Source organism: Mus musculus, chromosome 18 (genome assembly GCF_000001635.26).
Source record: "Mus musculus strain C57BL/6J chromosome 18, GRCm38.p6 C57BL/6J".
NCBI lineage: Eukaryota > Metazoa > Chordata > Mammalia > Rodentia > Muridae > Mus > Mus musculus.
Genome location: NC_000084.6, coordinates 31465827 through 31487780, shown reverse-complemented (window position 1 = coordinate 31487780; position 21954 = coordinate 31465827). Strand labels below are relative to the sequence as shown.

Here is a 21954-nt window from a genome sequence, read left to right as displayed (position 1 = left end):
GGTACTGGTATAGAGACAGACAAGTAGACCAATGGAACAGAATTGAAGACCCAGAAATAAACCCACACACCTATGTTCACTTCATCTTTGACAAGGTAGCTAAAACCATCCAGTGGAAAAAAGACAGCATTTTCAACAAATGGTGCTGGCACAACTGGTGATTATCATGTAGAAGAATGCGAATTGATCCATTCCTATCTCCTTGTACTAAGGTCAAATCTAAGTGGATCAAGGAACTCCACAAAAACCAGAGACAGTGAAACTTATAGAGGAGAAAGTGGGGAAAAGCCTTGAAGATATGGGCACAGGGGAAAAATTCCTGAATAGAATAGCAATGGCTTGTGCTTTAAGATTGAGATTTGACAAATGGGACCTCATGAAAGTGCAAAGCTTCTGCAAGGCAAAAGACACTGTCAATAAGACAAAAAGACCACCAACAGATTGGGAAAGGATCTTTACCTATCCTAAATCAGATAGGGGACTAATATCCAATATATATAAAGAACTCAAGAAGGTAGACTCCAGAAAATCAAATAACCCCATTAAAAATGGCGTACAGAGCTAAACAAAGAATTCTCACCTGAGGAATACCAAATGGCAGAGAAGCACCTGAAAAAATGTTCAGCATCCTTAATCACCAGGGAAATGCAAATCAAAACAACCCTTAGATTCCCTCTCACACCAGTCAGAATGGCTAAGATCAAAAATTCAGGTGACAGCAGATGCTGGTGAGGATGTGGAGAAAGAGTAACACTCCTCCATTGTTGGTGGGATTGCAAGCTTGTACAACCACTCTGGAAATCATTCTGGTGGTTCCTCAGAAAATTGGACATAGTACTACCGGAGGATCCCGCAATACCTTTCCTGGGCATATATCCAGAAGATGTCCCAACCGGTAAGAAGGACACATGCTCCACTATGTTCATAGCAGCCTTGTTTATAATAGCCAGAAGCTGGAAAGAACCCAGATGCCCCTCAACAGAGGAATGGATACAAAAACTATGGTACATTTACACAATGAAGTACTATTCAGCTTTTAAAAAGAATGAATTTATGAAATTCCTAGGCAAATGGTTGGACCTGGAGGGCATCATCCTGAGTGAGGTAATCCAATCACAAAGGAACTCAAATGATATGTACTCACTGATAAGTGGACATTAGCCCAGAAACTTAGTATACCTGTGATATAAGATACAATTTGCCAAACACATGAAACTGAAGAAGAATGAAGACCAAAGTGTGGACACTTTGCCCCTTTTTAGAACTGGGAACAAAACACTCATGGAAGGAGTTACAGAGACAAAGTTTGGAGCTGAGACAAAATGATTGGCCATCTAGAGACTCTCATATCCAGGGATCCATCCCATAATCAGTCTCCAAACAATGATACCACTGCGTACACTAGCAAGATTTTGCTGAAAGGACCCTGATATAGTTGTCTTTTGTGAGACTATGCCCGGGCCTAGCAAACACAGAAGTGGATGTGCTCACAGTCAGCTATTGGATTGATCACAGGGCTCCCAATGGAGGAGCTAGAGAATGTATCAAAGGAGCTAAAGGGTTCTGCAGCCCTAGAGGTGCAACAACATTATTAACTAACCAGTACCCCGGAGCTCTTGACTCTAGCTGCATATGTATCAAAAGATGGTCTAGTCGGCCATCAGTGGAAAGAGAGGCCCATTGGACATGCAAACTTTATATGCCCCAGTACAGGGGAACGCCAGGGCCAAAAAGTGGGAGTGGGTGGGTACGGGAGTGGGGGGGTATGGGGGACTTTTGGGCTAGCATTGGAAATGTAATAAGGAAAATACCTAATTAAAAATATTAAAAAATTATATAAAAAAGAAATGTATGCACTAATATAGCATCTTTCACTTAAAAATTAACAAATGTTAATAAGCTGAAGATCTTAAGGTGGCACTTAGCTTGTATTTGGTAAGGCCTACTGCTAACCTAACAGCCTATACTTGCTATGCAAGGAAAGAAAATGTATTGCTAAGAAACCTAATAGTTTCTCTTTGGAGACTCCAATTCAAATGAAAGAGAAATCACACACACTTTAATGCCAAAAGAAAAAAATTACAACTAATTAGTAATAACTCTAAATTGGCTTTTACTCAAATCAGGAAAGACTCTATTTTGTGAAACTAAAATTATGAACTTCCAAAAATCAATGAACCATCTAACCAATCAACCAACCAGCCAACCAAATACAACCAAACAAGAGCTTCCATTGAAATGAGGTTTGCTCTTGTGTACATGGAAAGAATGATAACAGCAGTGCAGAAAAAGCTGATTATCTCCCTTCAACTTGCATCAGATATCCATTTCTGTAGACTAAAGTCCCAGAAGGGTGGTAAGGAAAGGGTGGTTGAGGCCACAGATGTCTCTTTTACACAGCTCTTGTTTCAGTCAGGGAGGCCACAGTCTCTTGTTGTAACTATGCACTTATTAAAGCTAAATCTGTGGGTGATTTGTCTTCTATAAATGTGCTGTTTAATTTGTAAACCTAGTGGCTCTATGTTGGTTCCTTGTGACACAGACTCATGTTGAAGTCGTAATAAACTCCTATAATTTTGTTCAACATGGACCTGAAGTCCATGTTTAATATGACCAAAAGTTCAACCTCACATATATGAGTGCTCTTAAGACTGAATATTCATTAAAAATAGAACTTTGATAAGCAAAATCTTATTATTTGAGATAAATGTTTGACTATTGTTGCAGTAGCACTTCCTGGATGGTTTATATCCACATGCAAAGGCCATTTTCTCACAATAGCCAGTTAGCTTACTTAGTGCTTAAAAGGCTCACGAACTTTTCACCTCATACTTAAATCTCCTTAAAGCCAAGTTATAGCATACATGTAATGAGATGACAACAATATCTTACAAAGTGTTTCCTGTTAACAATTGTAATGATAATGCTTCAACTTGCTTGTAAATGGAGATTACCTGGAATCCGACATGGCAACTGGCCTCCCAATGACTACTCAATATAAGCATCACAAGTACAGACACTTGCTAGGGTTGTGGTTTTTAAATTAAAACCATAAGACATATAATTAGGGACAATTGTTGATGAGATTTTCTTATTATAGTGATCAATGCTATAACTATACTCCTGTCTTGTAAATGTAATAAGCTCTGTCAGCTGAAGATGCTTCTCTGGTAGCTATGAACGGATTTAGTTCCATAAAACTAAATACTAATTTTACTTTTATAGCTTTCTAATTTATTTATTATACAGAACATACTTAAGCCACATTTATGAGATAAGAACTCATATCCACATTGCCTGCATTCTTGCTTTTAAGAACTTTTCCTTTCTGCAAATACATAATAACTCAGATAAGAGAAATCCAGTCAATTAAAGTATTAAGGAGAAGTCTAGGAGATAACTGACTAAGACTGTCTTGTAGTCCCTGTACTTAGCTAGTGATAACCACCTCCTCTAATTCCTTGTTAATATGGTGATTTTGTTCATTCTCTGATATGTAGAGTGTAGGGGTGACTTGCTTCAGATAATAAAATAAGCTTACAGTGTAATCCCCAATTAAAAAAATTTCCAAGTAGGCAGTCCAATCCCTGACTCAGAGAATGTCTCTCAAATTGATGCAATCTGATTTCTCCACTGAAACTTCCTTTCCTGTAATAGACCCTTGGGAATATTATGGAGTCATTGGTTTCTAGTTTGCTTTCATAGTGAGTTTCCTCATGCTCATCAAGAGGGAATTGAGTTCTGTGCTCTTTGGTAATTCGGTGCTTTGTGCTTGGCATTGAGGGTAGGGAATGAATACATTGTAATGTACACTCGATATTTATTGCTTATACCATATGCTAAGGTATGGGCTAGTTGCAATTAAACTGTAGATTGCTACCCCTGCCCCCACTGGTCGTAAGTTCTTGTATATATGGAACTTGGTGAAAAGGAGAAAATGCTCAGTTACTCCCACAATGGAAGCTCTCAGATAAATCTGTGGAACTGATACATACTCCTCTGATGATTTTTTTCCTTTTGTAGCCATACGTGTACAGCTGCAGCTTTATAGGCAACACGTAACATATCTATCTATCTATCTATCTATCTATCTATCTATCTATCTATCTATCTATCTATCTATCTATCTATCTCCCTAGACAGCACACTACTTTAGGGAAATGCTTAAGGCTGCAGAGAGTACATTTTGAACACTTACAAGATTTAAAAACCATTTACTATAGCATTAGTTCCTTTGAGTGCTAGAGTTTCAAGTTAGATACAACCTTCTTATTTGCATGCCAGAAGGCTGAGCTTACTCAAAGTCTCTCAGACCCAGCTGTTTCACAGGACCACATTTTGGCTTCTGAGGGCAGGGCCATATGCATTGTTTGGGATTTTATTGAGGGCATATTCAAAACTCTGCTATAGGCTTTTTAATTAACTGAAAGCTCACTAGAGAAATCTTCAGCTGTGGGAGCTAGAGAAATGAATTAAAAAGAGAAGGAAATACACAGTTTTATTGGTATGAGATGACTTAGAATCTCCAATAATTTGGTTCTTTTTGTAATCAATACAAGCCTAATTCTTTGAATCAGTCATCAGGGAACAAGCTTTTCTAATGAAAAAAAAGTTTCACATTGAGAAGGGAAGCCAATTGTCATAGAGTAATTAACTTTCCCATGATATCTGTGATGGTTTGTATATTCTTGGGCCAGGGAGTGGCACTATTAGGAGGTATGGCCTTGTTGGAATAGGTGTGTCATTGTGGGCTTAAGATCCTCACCTTAGATGCCTGGAAGTCAGTCTTCCACTAGCAGCCTTTGGATGAAGACATAGAACTCTCAGCTCTGTCTGAGCCATGCCTGCCTGGATGCTGCTATGCTCCCACCTTGATGGTAATGGATTGAACCTCTGAACCTGTAAACCAGCTACAATTAAATGTTGTGTTTTTTTAATAAGACTTGGTCATGGTGTCTGTTCACAGCAGTAAAACCCTAACTAAGACAATATCCAACTGCTTGCGACTATCAACACACTAAGCCCATCACTTGGATACTGTAGCCTAGCATTCAAGTAATGCTTGTATCTTACCACAAGTAAAATGTAAAAAAGTCTAGGCACAGTCTAATATTATTTCTGAGGTGATTAATATATGCATCCATTAAAAAGACAGAGATAGAGGACACACAGAGAGATCTTTATCATGTAAATGATGTTCAGTTTTTAAAGAGGTTTCCAGAGGGTTGCATGATTTACAAGTCAATAATTTCTGTCATTAGCTTTTATTCAGACACATCTCCTGAATGACCAGTAATCACTACTTCTTCATGGGATTCATCCTGGAGTCCAACTTCAAATCTATATGGGATTCTCACCTTCCTAAAAGGTTATTAAATGTTTTCTTTTGAAGCTGATACTGCTCTCTAATGTACCCATCTCTAGTGTACCCATCACTGAGGCTGCTTCCCTTACTAATCTCATCTCTGTCATCAAAGAAGCCTCTGCATAAAGCCCACTACTGCTCAGTGGTTCAATGAATATTTCCTTTAGCAATAATATTTTACTTTAGTTTTGGACAAGGTCTCACTATGTAGCTGAGGTTTGCCTCAAATTCACAATTTAGTACAAGCTGGTCAAAAACTTGTAATCTTCCTGTATCAACCTCCCAGGCTCTGGAATTACAGGAATGTAAGAAATTCAGGAAGTTTATTTTGCATGACACAGTTGTTTACCACCTTGGTTAGTTAGAACATGTAATCTATGTAGTCCAAGATCAACCATTTTTTTCAAAGTCATTGCTATTTTCAGGTCATTAAAAATTTCTCTGAAGATTCTTTTTCAGGATTTATTAATCAGGATTGGTTCAAGGTTATGTTTGCAACAATAATGAAAAGAGGAGGCCATGAGTTTGAAGGATAGTGAAGAGGGATATAAAGAGAGAGTTTGGAGGGAAGAAAGGAAGAAAGAGAAGGAGAAATGTAATTAAATTATAATCTCAACAACTGGGTCAGGCTTATATGAACTCATAGAAAATGAAGCAGCAAGCACAAGGCTGATTCAAATCTGCACAGAGTCACATGAATATATTATAGCTTTCAGCTTAACATTTTTATGAGACTCCTGAGTATATGAATGGATGGACCTTGAATTCGTATGCCTTTCCTTGGGGCTCTTTTCCTTCTGTTGGATTGTTTTGTCTAACCTTGAAGTGATAATTTTTGTTTTATCTTACAATATTTTATTTTGTTATATTTTGTTGTTATCTCTTAGAAGCCTGTTCTTTTCTAATGAGAGGCAGAAAAGAAGTGGATCAGAGGGGAGGGAAGTGGGGGAGGAACTGGGAGAAGTAGAGGGAGCAGAAACCATAAGCAAAATATATTATATGAGAAAAGAGTCTATCACTGACTAACGAGAGAGAGAGAGAGAGAGAGAGAGAGAGAGAGAGAGAGAGAGAGAGAGAAAGAGAGAGAGAGAGAGAGAGAGAGAAAGAGAGAGAGAGAGAGAGAGAGAAAGAGAGAGAGAGAGAGAGAGAGAGAGAGAAAGAGAGAGAGAGAGAGAGAGAGAGAGAGAGAGAGAACCTAGGTTGGAGGTCTTCATTATGTCCCCCTCTTCTTGGAGATTTGGAGTCTTGCAGAAGAAAGGGAGGAAGAATTGTGGGAGCCAGAGGAGTTGAGGACTCTGAGAGAGCACAGCTAGTAGGATCAACTAAGCAGGGCTCATGGGGGCTCACAGAGTCAGCACGGGTCTGTGATATATTTTCTGCATATGTGTTATGGCTGTTTACCTGGTGTTTTTGGGTGAATCCCGATAGTGGGAGAGGGGGTTTCTCTGATTCTTTTGCCTACTGTTTGGACTCTTCCTGCTTCTGGATTGCTTTGACTAGCTTCGATGTTGGGGTTTGTGCCTCATCTTATTGTATTCTGCTACCCCATGTTTGATTGATGTCCCTGTGTAGACTGATCTTTTCTGGGGAAAGATAGGAGAGGACTTTGAGAGAAGGAAGATGGGGAGGTCTGGGAGGAGTGGAGGAGGGGAAGCTGTAGTCATGATAGAAAACAAAAAAAATCTATTTTCAATAAAAGGAAAAATAAACTACAATATAAAAAAGAAAACTAAAAAAATTACATACCAACAGTAGAATGACTAAATTTTAGTAATAGCATATTTCATAAAATATTTTTAAGTGTTCAATACTATAGCAACATTCATGATATTTTTAGCCATGAGGTTGTAAACAAATAAGGGTGGCATAGCACTATTTCAGTTTGGATCAACACATATTTATGTGTTATATTCATAGAGGAAAAGCTAGAATAAATTATCCACAAATGAAAAAAAATCAGAATTGGTTAAGAAATTTTTTTACTCGGAATTTCCTGGGGAAGCTTAGGTACCAAGATTATAGAATGAATTGAAAAATGTTCCAATTGTCTAGACCAGCGTTTTTCAACCTTCCTAATGCTTTGACCCTTTAATAAAGTTCCTCTTGTTGTGGTGACCAGCAACTATAAAATTATTTTTGTTGTTACATCAGAACTGTAATTTTGCTACTGTTATCAATTGCAATGCAAATACCTATGTTTTCCAATGATCTCAGGCAACCCCTGTGAAAGGGCCATTTGATCCCCAAAGGGGTTGTAACCTGCAGGTTGAAAACCACTGGTTTAGACTATGCAGAAATATAAGTATGATTGTGCTTCTATCATGTGTATAGGGGAGGACACTATGCTGTTGTAATGACTTGGAGATAGTGAAAATGGCTGGTAAGCAGATGTTTATACAATATACTCAAATCACCTAGTCTGACATTTGAATCTCACTGCAGTTTATTACCATCTTTTTTATTTCAAAAAGCAAGTCTCATCAATAGCCGTAGTCACTTGTTTTTTAAGTACATCTTTTTAGAAATTGTAATGTAGACAAAATACAAGGAAATTTGGATGGTCTATAGTTTATCTTACCTTTTCACAGATTTTATTTGAATCCTAAGAGGTTCTGTTTCCACTCAAAAGATCTGTAAATGAAGACGTACCCTTCAATTCTCATGTTATTTGAGAGGTTTGTGTATATCAGTAACTGATAACTATTTATGTTATATAACTAGGAAAAACATAATATTACAGATAACTTTATGTGGATATAATAGGCAAAGTTTACAGAAAACACAGGACTGGGTACACTATTGAACAAATATATACATCTCCCATATACTGGTAAAGATTCTGAAAGCATATTTAGCACACTGATTCTGTACATAGATGGTAAATTAAGAAATGAAAAGAAAGCAGTCATTAATAGTCTCCCAACCAAAAAAAGCCCAGGACCAGATGGGTTTAGTGCAGAGTTCTATCAGACCTTCAAAGAAGATCTAATTCCAGTTCTTCACAAACTATTCCACAAAATAGAAGCAGAAGGTACTCTACCTAATTCATTCTATGAAGCCACAATTACGCTGATACCTAAACCACAGAAAGACCCAACAAAGATAGAGAACTTCAGACCAATTTCCCTTATGAATATAGATGCAAAAATACTCAATAAAATTCTTGCTAACCGAATCCAAGAACACATCAAAACAATCATACATCCTGACCAAGTAGGTTTTATTCCAGGGATGCAGGGATGGTTTAATATACTGAAATCCATCAACGTAATCCACTATATAAACAAACTCAAAGACAAAAACCACATGATCATCTTGTTAGATGCTGAGAAAGCATTTGACAAAATCCACCACCCATTCATGATAAAAGTCTTGGAAAGATCAGGAATTCAAGGCCCATACCTAAACATGATAAAAGCAATCTACAGCAAACCAATAGCCAACATCAAAGTAAATGGTGAGAAGCTGGAAGCAATCCCACTAAAATCAGGGACTAGACAAGGCTGCTCACTTTCTCCCTACCTATTCAACATTGTACTTGAAGTCCTAGCCAGAGCCATTCAACAACAAAAGGAGATCAAGGGGATACAAATTGGAAAAGAAGAAGTCAAAATATCACTATTTGCAGATGATATGATAGTATATATAAGAGACCCTAAAAATTCCACCAGAGAACTCCTAAACCTGATAAACAGCTTCAGTGTAGTAGCTGGATATAAAATTAACTCAAACAAGTCAATGACCTTTCTCCACACAAAGAATAAACAGGCTGAGAAAGAAATTAGGGAAACAACACCCTTCTCAATAGTCACAAATAATATAAAATATTTTGGCGTGACTCTAGCTAAGGAAGTGAAAGATCTATATGATAAGAATTACAAGTCTCTGTAGAAAGAAATTAAAGAAGATCTCAGAAGGTGGAAAGATCTCCCATGCTCAGGGATTGGCAGGATCAATATAGTAAAAATGGCTATCTTGCCAAAAGCAATCTACAGATTCAATGCAATCCCCATCAAAATTCCAACTCAGTTCTTCAACGAATTAGAAAGGGCAATTTGCAAATTCATGTGGAATAGCAAAAAACCTAGGATAGCAAAAACTCTTCTCAAGGATAAAAGAACCTCTGGTGGAATCACTATGCCTGACTTCAAGCTGTACTACAGAGCAATTCTGAGAAAAACTGCATGGTACTGGTATACTGACAGACAAGTAGACCAATGGAACAGAATTGAAGACCCAGAAATGAATCCACACACCTATGGTCACTTGATCTTTGACAAAGGAGCTAAAACCATCCAGTGGAAAAAAGACAGCATTTTCAACAAATGGTGCTGGCACAACTGGGGGTTATCATGTAGAAGAATGTGAATTGAACCATTCCTATCTCCTTGTACTAAGGTCAAATCTAAGTGGATCAAGGAACTCCACATAAAACCAGAGACAGTGAAACTTATAGAGAAGAAAGTGGGGAAAAGCCTCGAAGATATGGGCACAAGGGCAAAAATTCCTGAATAGAACAGTAATGGCTTGTGCTGTAAGATCGAGAATCGACAAATGGGACCTCATAAAATTGCAAAGCTTCTGTAAGGCAAAAGACACCATCAATAAGACAAAAAGGCCACCAACAAATTGGAAAAGGATCTTTACCTATCCTAAATCAGATAGGGGACTAATATCCAATATATGTAAAGAACTCAAGAAGGTGGACTCCAGAAAATCAAATAACCCCATTAAAAATGGGGCTCAGAGCTAAACAAAGAATTCTCACCTGAGGAATACCGAATGGCTGAGAAGCATCTGAAAAAATGTTCAGCATCCTTAATCATTAGGGATATGCAAATCAAAACAACCCTGAGATTCCCCCTCACACCAGTCAGAATGGCTAAGATAAAAAATTCAGGTGACAGCAGATGCTGGCAAGGATGTGGAGAAAGAGGAACACTCCTCCATTGTTGGTGGTATTGCAAGCTTGTTTAACCACTCTGGAAATCAGTCTGGAAGTTCCTCAGAAAATTGGACATAGTACTACCGGAGGATCCCGCAATACCTCTCCTGGGCATATATCCAGAAGATGTTCCAACCGGTAAGAAGGACACATACTCCACTATGTTCATAGCAGCCTTATTTATAATAGCCAGAAGCTGGAAAGAACCCAGATGCCCCTCAACAGAGGAATGGATACAGAAAATGTGGTACATTTACACAATGGAGTACTACTCAGCTATTAAAAACAATGAATTTATGTAATTCTTAGGCAAATGGATGGACCTGGAGGACATCATCCTTAGTGAGGTAACCCAATCACAAAAGAACTCACATGATATGTGCTCACTGATAAGTGGATATTAGCCCAGAAACTTAGAATACCCAAGATACAAGATACAATTTGCTAAACTCATGAAACTCAAGAAGAACGAAGACCAAATTGTGGACACTTTGCCCTTTCTCAGAATTGGGAACAAAACACCCATGGAAAGAGTTAAAGAGGTAAAGTTTGGAGCTGAGACGAAAGGATGGACCATATAGAGACTGCCATACTCGGGGAACCATTTCATAATCAGCCTCCAAATGCAGACACCGTTGCATACACTAGCAAGATTTTGCTGAAAGGACCCAGATGTAGCTGTCTCTTGTGAGACTATGCTGGGGCCTAGCAAACACAGAAGTGGATGCTCACAGTCAGCTATTGGATGGATCACAGGGCCCCCCAGTGGAGGAGCTAGGGAAAGTACCGAAGTGTTGTGAGCTGTCCAGTGACTCACAAGGATGGCTATACCTGAATAATAGGCTGGCGCTGAAAGAGAGGGAAACTAGGCGACAAGAGGAAGATGGAACCAAGACAATGTTCTGATCAAGGTTCAGATTTTTAATGGCGGACACACTTTATAAAAGATGGGTGGGGAGTCCATTCCCACCAATTCTTCCTTAGAGCCTGGATCCAGCTGCAGGTGATGATGTGCAGGATAGGGCATAGTCTCAGGAATAGCTCCAGGGGCCCTCTCAGCAGGTAGCAGTATCTTGAAGAGGAACAGTGGCAGTGCCAGAAAAATAGAGTGATCTAGGGAGGAAGGCTCCACCCTAGATAATCTCCTTAGTGGCAGCAAGGTCAAGTTCTGGCTTAGCCTGCTTCAGGCTTATGGGAAGCTACACCCAAGCAGCTAAAGGACTCTGCAACCCTATAGGTGGAACAACAATATGAACTAACCAGTACCCCCCGGAGCTCATAAATCTACTTGCATATGTATCAGAAGATGACCTAGTCGGCCATCAGTGGAAAGAGAGGCCCTTTGGTCTTGCAAACTTCATATGCCTCAGTACAGGGGAACACCAGGGCCAAGAAGTGGGAGTGGATGGGTAGGGGAGTTGGGGGGAGGGTATGGGGGACTTTTGGGAAAGCATTGGAAATGTAAATGAAGAAAATACCTAATTAAAAAAATGAGAAGAATAATCCAATGATAGAATCAAATTATAACTTTTAAAACATTTCATATTTTTTTACATTATGTGTGTCTGTATCTGTGGACACACATATGTCATGTTTCATGTTGTAATCAAGTTTAGAGGACATTTATGTGACATCATAAATATACTTTATTAGTGTAATTTTGATATATTAATTAAAATCATAGTATTGTAAAAGAATTATAATGACATACCTAGTTGAGAGGGTTTAGATAACCAATATTTTAAACAGTAAAGAAAATTTCTTTGAATAATAACCAGATATAGTTACATTAATTCATGTCTCTTTTCTTTTGAACTAGTGATGTTGGGACCAGGCATAATCTTACCTAACAAAGATGTTAGTAAAAAAAAAATGTAGCTGGAACATAAAATATTGAGTTTAAGTTACTGATATTTAAATGAATCAGAAAATGTGTTATTTTCATAGCAATTTTTCTTGAGAAGTATTTTGATTGCTTCTATGAAAGAGACAAAGGTGTGATAATAAAGTCTAAGAGAATTATGAAGGAAGGAGATTTGGACGTTTACATTGTACTACTCTTTGTGAACGCCTTTCCTGTATTACATCAGCTTTCTTATTATTACATGACTCTCTTACAATGACAGCAAAATATGCTGTTGAATAGTCCTAGTTGCTGTCAAACCTATGTTATACACTACTTTTGAGAGTCGTGTGTTAGCGTGTTAGAGGATGAACACAGTGCTAACTGTTAAAAAAAAACCCTTTTCATTAAGATAAAGAGAATATTTTTGACTAAGCTGGAGAAAAAGGCATTCTACCTTCTGAGGTGAGGAGACTCAGATGTTGGCCTTGTCAGCATAGCAGGAGGGTCATCTGGAGCTAGGGTTGCTGACCGTGTGTGAGAACTGAGGGAAGATGGGAGCAGTGGGATTTCCCCTGAGTTCAGGGTTTGGGAATGTGGCCTAATTGAGATAGTTACTGTCAGGGATCTTAAGACCATGATGTCTACAGCTGATCCTATATATAATCAACCATAAATATGTGTGAATTTCAGAAAATATTGTCTGATTTTCATGAAGTTGGAGCTAAAGTATAATTGAATACCACAGCCTATAAACCACAAAGTTACAAAAGAAAGAGAAACAAGAAAGTAATAAAAAACGGTATAAAAGAATTCTAGAAAAAATTACCTAGGGAAGATGAACTGCAATGAGGAAGAACAATTACGTTTGTCTTATACTTCCCAGCATACCTCATCTCCCCTTAAATGTTAGAGTGTCCACAGTTGTTTAGACCTTTGCATGTGGTAACAGTCACTGTGAGTTCACATTTATAATAGCTTTCTCCCGTGGGAGGCCACATGCAATATCATGGTCAGAAATCATAAATATCAACAGGAATTTTTCTAGAGCTTAGCTTGACATCAGATCTCAGGTGCATGTTTGGACTCTACAGGGTATGACTGTTTTTGTGGGGTGTGTGTGTATGTGTGTGTGTGTGTGTGTGTGTGTGTGTGTGTGTGTGTTTTACTTGGTTTCAAAATTTCCTGATCAGGCAATCTGGCTGAGCAGCAAACTCCAGGGATCCACCTCTATCCATTTTCCCATCACTAGGATTATGAATGATCGTCACACCCAACTTTTTTATGTGGTTTCTAGGGATTGAATTCAAATCCTCATGATTGTTTGACAAGCGCTTTACCAACTCAAGTATCTATTCAGCCCCTAAGTGTGACTTTTTAAATTCATTTTATAATGTTAATTTTTTCATGTGAATTGCAGGAGCTGTAATTTGATAAATCACCTCTTTTATCTTTTAGCATTTTGGTGACTCTTCTTCTAGAGGCAATCAGAACTTCAACGGGATCTTCTTTAGTCATGGATGAAAAGGGCAGAGATGATGGGGAATACAACAAATCTCAAGTAAGTATTTACTTCATATTAAATACAAACATCATGCTCAAATTCCACTTAAAATGTGGTTGTGATGGTTGGAATTTGTGCATATTAATTTAATAGAGGAGATTTTGTCATGTGATGAAAAGGTTTCCAAAAGTACTTGCTTGTTCAAGACAAAAATGGATCCTCCCTAATATATCTGTTGAATAGCATATTTAGTTCTTTCTAGCATCAAGGACTTTGATCAATTTTCTATTTTTTTTCTGTGTGATAAAAATTCATCTTTTCAGGTCTGCTAGAACTCTTTGGGGATAAATACTTAGGTAATCTTTTAAATAAGTTCACTCCATTACAATTATGTCATTGTTCTTGTCTTCTCTTAAGTCATGTGGGAATTAATGAATATTTCATGAACAGCTGTAGCTACAATTATCTATATAGTTCATGGACTATGTATGAAGAAAGTAGTATAGCAATCTGTGATCCTTTTAACCTCTTCTTAAAAATTGGATTAAAATAGGTAGATTGAATGCTTGTGAAATCAGAGGTCTCATCAATTCCCCTTCATTACTAGGGGTCATATACAAGGATATCTTAACTACCCTTAGTTCCCAAGAACACAATTGATGTAGCCCATGTATTCAACTCATGCATACTTATGTACTGTAGGGATATGCATTCCTTTCTATCTGCCTATTTTTTTAATAGAAGCCTCCAGGGTAGGGATATGTAAGTACCAGTTGAGTACCAACATTACCAGAAGCCTGTATGCCATCACGCTTGGCAGATAAACCTTGCTGTTTACCCACAGAAGACTAACAACTTCATCCCTATTCACTTTTGGTGTCTTACCATTAAGAACGTAAGGCATTGGTTTTTTTTTTTTTAAATTTTTCTTTTTTTTTTATTAGGTATTTTCCTCATTTACATTTTCAATGCTATCCCAAAGGTCCCCTATACCCACCCCCCCCAATCCCCTACCCACCCACTCCCCCTTTATGGCCCTGGTGTTCCCCTGTACTGGGGCATATAAAGTTTGTGTGTCCAATGGGCCTCTCTTTCCAGTGATGGCCGACTAGGCCATCTTTTGATACATATGCATCTAGAGTCAAGAGCTCCGGGGTACTGGTTAGTTCATAATGTTGTTCCACCTATAGGGTTGCAGATCCCTATAGCTCCTTGGGTAATTTCTTTAGCTCCTCCATTAGGGGCCGTGTGACCCATCCAATTGTTAAAACATCAAATACTTTTTCATGTGAAATCATTAGTGGGATTTGGCTATGTAATGTAGACTCTTGCAATGCAAGATAAACAGTACATACTGTATATTTTACATGGAGAGCTCAGGTTTCATTTGTTCTCCTACTGCACTGTGCATAGTGACTTGACATTTCTGTAGGTAGGCCCAGGTGGATTCCTGACTTAGAGTTAGTATGTATGCTCTAGATGGGAATCTTGAAATTAGGCAAGCATCTTATTTCACTTCCCTGCAATGCTTTATTTTATTTTATTTTATTTTATTTTATTTTATTTATCTGTTTATTTTTTTCTGGGCACCTCTGCAAACTGTGAGTCAAAAATAAAACCTTCTTTCTTTAGGTTGCTTTTGTTAGGTAGGTTTTTCCAAAGCAACAAAAAAGTGATGAATAGAAAATTGCTATTGAGATGTGGGTTTGTTGTTGTGATTCAATGACCATGTAGTTCTTAAGCCTTTGGAACTGATATGTGGACGGAATGTGAAAGAGTTTGGAACTTTAGGGTAGAAAAATATGATTGTACTCTAAGCTGAGAGTTCTTTACGCAAGATCAGAATGTTGAGAACACGTGGAGAACATTGGAGGCCTGGTACATAGGATTCAGGAAGAACCTAGATTTTATCAAGAGATAGATAGTCTTGTAGTCATTTATGTTACATTACATTAAAGAATTTGAATGCATTCTGCTTATTTTCCAAGATCTTAAGTGATACTGAATTCAAAAATAATGGGCTAATCTGGCAAAGGAAACCTTAAAAGAGGATGACGTGTGCCATGCCTATGTTCCCTTGTTTTATCAAGGGTCATAGTAGGATTACCCAAAATTGAAAGGCAAAGATAATTTTTTAAATTGTGCAATCAGGTGTGGAAAGAAGGTGTTTCAAGGTTGCAGACAATGCGGGTGAAAAGAGATGAAGGTTTTAGAGAAATTATCCACATTAAAGACAAACCCAGTGTTCTGCCTTGGAACAATAAGAAAGGTACCTAACCATCAAAGGCTCCAATTTGAAAACAATGTAGGTTCATTTGAATGGTGAAAACCTGAGAACGAAGGGCTGAGAATGCAGATGAAGGGATTCTACTCAGAAAACGTTTTATAGATTCGGTGTACAGATGCCACTGAAGTCTGCATCTCAAACTGATAATACAATTTGACAGCATTGTTCATGTATTATACTAGTTTTGCTGACATGAAAATTGGGAGAGGGATGGAATCATGGGAGTGTATCCCAAAGTTCTAGAGAGCCATTGTGATCAGGCAATGTTCAACAAGGTCAGATGCTCCATGAAGAGGTTCTGCAAAACTATTACGTGAACAGTGAAGTTAAATCCTAAATTAAGGGGGTTACCATGAGATGCTGGAGGTAACAGGACTATGGGATGCCAGCTGTGAAAAGCTGGATAAATGCAGTAGAGCTGGCTATAGAGAGTATAGGCTAGGTAGAGTCAGCAGAACTGGAGGAGGTAAGGTTATTTGAGCTGTTTAGAGTGCAGATAAATTCCTCCTGTGCCCCAGATGCTAAACACAGAGAGCTTCAGGATCTAATGTTTTGCCTGCTCCATTTTAGTCTTACTTTGGTCCAAGTTTTGCTTGCTGTCTTCCCACCCCTTCACCTAGAATGATAATACTAATTCCATACCAGTGGATATTGGAAATGTATAATTGATTAACATTTTTATTTCTTAAGCTCTCACAGTTATCCCAGGAGAGACTTTGAATGTTGGATTTTAGGCAATTTTGGAATGTTTAAACACTAGGGATTTTTAGAAATGGACCAAATGCATTTTGCATTATGACATAAAAATGAAACTTTGGGGGTGAAGGTGGAATGTTTTTGTTTAAAAGGTTGTGTTTGTGTGTCAAGCTATAAGGTGTAGTGTAGCGATGTCTAACATTAGTTGTCAATTTGACAGAATGTGGAATTACCATGAAGCACACCTGAGTACATCTACCAGTGCATTTCCAGAAGCATTTAATTGAAGAAGAAAGAACCACTCTAAATTCATGCATTACTTGAGAGAATAGTGGCTACTGATACTATGAGGGAGGAAAGAAATTGGGGTCTCACTAGGTGGGGGTATACAAGGAAATATTTTTTTCAGTCTGAAAGAACCCAACCAATGATGCATTCCATCAATACCATGAGTAAAAGGATAGATAGATAATTATTTCTACCACCAGATGGTGTTTGTCTGCTTCTGTATATTAATTGCTATCAATAATTAAATATAAGCCTCTGATTCATATGCACAAATGCAGTGATTATTAAACATTTAAAAATCATTAGAGTACATTTTATAGGTTCAGCCAAACACAACATCCTCTCTGATTATGATTAAACATACAGATAGTAAATTACATACTGATCCATAAATATCAATGAATGCAGAGAAACAATGAGAAGAATGCTTATGGGTAGAAGTATTTTATTTTTAGATGAGAATTGAGACAACTATTAATACAAAACCATGCAGAATCTTTGCTACCTTAGTTGACTTTTATCATATAGAAAATAAGTCTTATTATTTCTTTCATAACAAACACATTCTAATATTTTGAAGTACATTGTCATCAAAAGTGGATAAAATAATGATAAAGATGTCTGAAAAAGTCACAAGGAATCATACTATTAACTACTTAACTAAAAATAAATACCTATAACCCACATGGCTCCATATGTATTTAATACATATACATGTAATAATATATATATATATATATATACATATATATATATATATATTTACATAATAATATACACTCATCTGATGGTGCTCCCTCCAAGAACCAAAAACCATCTAACAAAACCACCAATGCAGACATGAGAAGCCATTTTTAGAGTTGTTGGCCAGGGTTGCCCAAGAGACTCCTAAAACACACAGCCAGTTGGTATTACCTTTGGTTAACCCCCAGAGATGGAAGGTAAGTTTCTATTGCTGATGACACCATGAACTTTGAAAATAGGTCCCAGAGATCCAGATCTAGAACTGTCTTAACTGCCTCCTCCCTGAGGACTTGCTTTTATGGTAAAAGAAGGTACCATGCAAGCTTCCAAAGGAGGGAGCTAGCCAACAGTCCTACCCGTTTATGATGTCTATGAATCACATCAATGACTAGCATGGCATAATAATGATATGCCATAATAGTGGCATGCATACATTTGTGGTAATCAATAGCTGTCAAATTGGACTTAAGGCTGATCAACAAGTGGGAACTAAACCTGATACAGGAAACCTAGCTAATTACTCAGTGCTAGGGTTGTCATGGTAATTAGAGGAGAATCTACAACTACTAATCTACTAAACCATCATAATCCCAAAAAGTTATCTTTAAATATTTTGTCCTTATACTCAGAGGGAAGTGCAGTTTTCACTCTCATCAAAGAAACCTCTATTTGCAAAAGACAGAGACCATTACAAAAGCTGCAACCAATCAAAATGCAAGTTGTCAAGATCAGTCCCAATGGATCCCTCTACAAAGCTCCTCCTCAGCCAAGTCTCAGGGAACACTGTAGAAGAGGTAGCAGAAAGACTGTAGAAGTCACAAGATCAGGGCGTTTGCTGTGAGACTGTGTCTTCTAGTAATGTCAGAAGCTACCCAAGGATGAGCTGATACCAGTAGACATGCCAAAGTCAATGAGGAGAAGCCCATAAGGCCTGAATCCTACACAAAGAACTGTGGGCAACCGAGGCGAGCTAAGAGTGGAAGGAGTGTCCCTCCCCAGGGAAGAGCACATCAACTGACTGCCCAGTTCCAGAATGTCAGCTCTGCAAACAAATATACAAGTAACTATCTGACCTGAACAATTCTCATTTGGAAATATATGTATATATATGTATGTATACATGAATGTATATATGAATACATATATGGATGGGAATTTAAGGAAGAACAGAAAAGATTTGAAGGATTGGAAGGGAAGGGAGAAGAGTTGTAATTATATTACACCTAGCCAGAAGCTGGAAAGAACCCAGATGTCCCTCAACAGAGGAATGGATACAGAAAATGTGGTACATTTATACAATGGAGTACTACTCAGCTATTAAAAACAATGATTTTATGAAATTCTTGGGCAAATGGATGTATCTGGAGGATATCATCCTGAGTGAGGTAACACAATCACAAAAGAAGTCACTTGATATGCACTCACTGATAAGTGGATACTACCCCAGAAACCTAGAATACCCAAGATACAACTTCCAAAACACAAGAAAATCAAGAAGGAAGACCAACTCGTGGATACTTCATTCCTCCCTAGAATAGGGAATAAAATATCCATGGAAGGAGTTGCAGAGACAAAGTTTAGAGCTAAGACTAAAGGATGGATCATCCAGCGACTGCCCCACCCGGGGGTCCATCCCATAATCAGCCACCAAACGCAGACACTATTGCATATGCCAGCAAGATTTTGCTGAAAGGACCCTGATATAGCTGTCTCCTGTGAGACTTTGCCAGTGCCTGGCAAATACAGAAGTGGATGATCGCAGTCATCTATAGGATGGAACACAGGGCCCCCAATGTAGGAGCTAGAGAAAGTACCCAAGAGCTGAAAGGGTCTGCAACCCTATAGGTGGAACAACAATATGCACTAATCAGTACCCCCAGAACTCGTGTCTCTAGCTGCATATGTAGCAGACGATGGCCTAATTGGCCATCATTGGGAAGAGAGGTCTCTTGGTCTAGCAAACTTTATTTGCCCCAGTACAGGGGAAAGCCAGGGCCAAGAAGTGGGAGTGAGTGGGTAGGAGAGCAGGGTGGGGGGTGGGGTGGGTATAGGGGACTTTGGGGATAGCATTTGAAATGTAAATGAAGAAAATATCCAATAAAATATCAACAAAAAACAAACTTTTTTAAAAAAAGTAAATGTAAATATCTTGAAAAATGATAAAAATTAATTTGAGTTTCCTCAACATTTTTGACACAATAAATATACTTAAATATAACTTAAGGCTGTTTCTACTGTCTTGCATATTTATCTTTAAGAAAGAAATGGAGTATAGGGTTATAGCTTAGTCTTGGGACACTTTCTTATCATACATGTGGCCCTATTCATCAGAGAGGGTTGAGAGAGGCAGTGTTAGATACAGAGACATGAACTTCATTCACTTGATACAGAAACTGCAGAAGTTTCTTTGAATTGGTTAAAACATTTCAATATTGTTTCTTCTAAGGAAAGGTCACTACCATGAATGACCTTGAACCAAGATGCCTACTGGGTAGGTAGGAAATTTTTATTATTAGATTTATTTTAAAGAAGAGAGCTAAGAGACATCTGAGGCTTCCCAATGACTCTATAATGCATGACTCTACTTCATTATTGAAATAAATACAGCTATTTGGAAGGAAGTCAGGATAATACAAGTGGGAATTGAGATTGCTCATCGGATCTAGAAGTCACATTTGGTGACTAATCAGTTCCAGTCATTCTCTCTGCAGATTCATTGACTGACACACTTTGTGTAGCCAGACTCATCCTCCTCCATCATTGCCATCACATGGTGCAGCCTATACAAAGCCTCTTTTCAGTTATGAGTCATGTGTTTAATTGCGTTTGAGGAGCCAATAAACAATGAAAACATTTAGATGTGGAGAAGGTCACTTTTTTAAAATATAAAAATAGATGACCATTTTTTATTACTAAACTGTTAACTGCTTTGAATAACTCTCTGCTCAAAAATGACTGAATTCATTAGGAACTGAGAAGCTACAGTGTGGGAGATAAAGAATAGGTAATCCTCGTTTAGAGATTCTGTCTTCATGGGGCTCCAGAAACCCAGCAGGTTGTCCGAAATGTCACATTTGATTCATCTTCTTTGTTCCTGTTTCTTTGGTTTGTGAACAGGTCTCCAGACAGAAACTGGAGGCAAGTCCAGCAGTGGAGTAGCATGGCACTTGGGCTCAAGGACAAAGGATACAGAAGATGCATTAGTTGCCATCACAACCAAGCTGCCTCACTTTCATCAGGCTTTTGCAGGGTGCTCTCAGAAGATTTATCAATCTCTTTATGACTCATTTGCTCAGGGGAAAGTAGGGAACTGTGGAAGAGGAATCTCTACGACCCTGGATGCTGACCGGAAGAGTATCACCTGTGAGATAAAGTGATTGCTTTTATCATGTAACTATTAAAGAAAATAAGAACCAAGCCTTGAAAATTAATGAAATTATTCCAATTTCCTGCTAGAACCCATTATGAGCAATGTATGTATCCACCTTGTGCTTCACTTTCCTTCGTTTTTACACACTGCCATGAGCAAATCTTCAAATTCTTTCTAATAACCCACTTTCCATGAAAATACTTGAGTTTTATGCTTAAGAAATTTTATCTAATGTGCATAAAAATAAAATTGTCGTGTCTTTTTGGGTTGATGAAATATCAAAATTGTGATGTTAAAATTCAACTTTAAAGTGGGAATATTTTGGACTCCCTGATTATGGCTTTGAAATAATGGAAAGAATGACCATGTGACCTGCCCCTGGAAGCACTGAGTGAGGGTGTGGCTGCTGTGACACATGCTCATCAGTGGTGGCACAGAGGAGAGGCTATGTCTACACTCAGTGTTCTGACCTATGAACATCTGAATGATCAGTAGCCTAATATTCTTTCAAAAAAGCAAGTCTGAGATGACCACCAGGCCAGGGGGCTCTGACAGGGAGCTAGCCTGAGCACCAGTGTGGTGCTGCACATGGCAGAGGGGGTGGTAGTGGATGGGCAGACCATGCCTGAGATGATTCCTGTCTGGTGCAATAATGCACAAGAGGCATAAAGAACTCCCAAGACCACTCCTGAGATGATCCCAGACACTCAGGTAGCCTGGGTGCCACTAAGAGGAGCAAGTAAGTGGCAGAGAAATGGAAGAAAAAGAAACAGGAGGATGTGGGCACAATGAAGAGAGGCAGGACTGGAGACTTCCAAATAGTGAGGTACAGCCTGCTGTGAGAAGCTGGTTGATGACGCTTGGGACCACCGTGGCGTTCTGGCTGTGCTGCTACTGGGAGGGCCATGGCTG

The 21954-nt window shown here is 38.3% G+C and overlaps 1 non-coding gene across 1 annotated transcript; it reads left to right on the top strand.

Annotated features, from left to right (window-relative positions):
• The first annotated feature begins 21413 nt into the window (after positions 1-21413).
• On the top strand, positions 21414-21546 carry Gm25396. The gene has a single exon (XR_003952687.1). It is a non-coding gene; the product is annotated as a small nucleolar RNA SNORA17 (small nucleolar RNA).
• Positions 21547-21954: the final 408 nt, after the last annotated feature.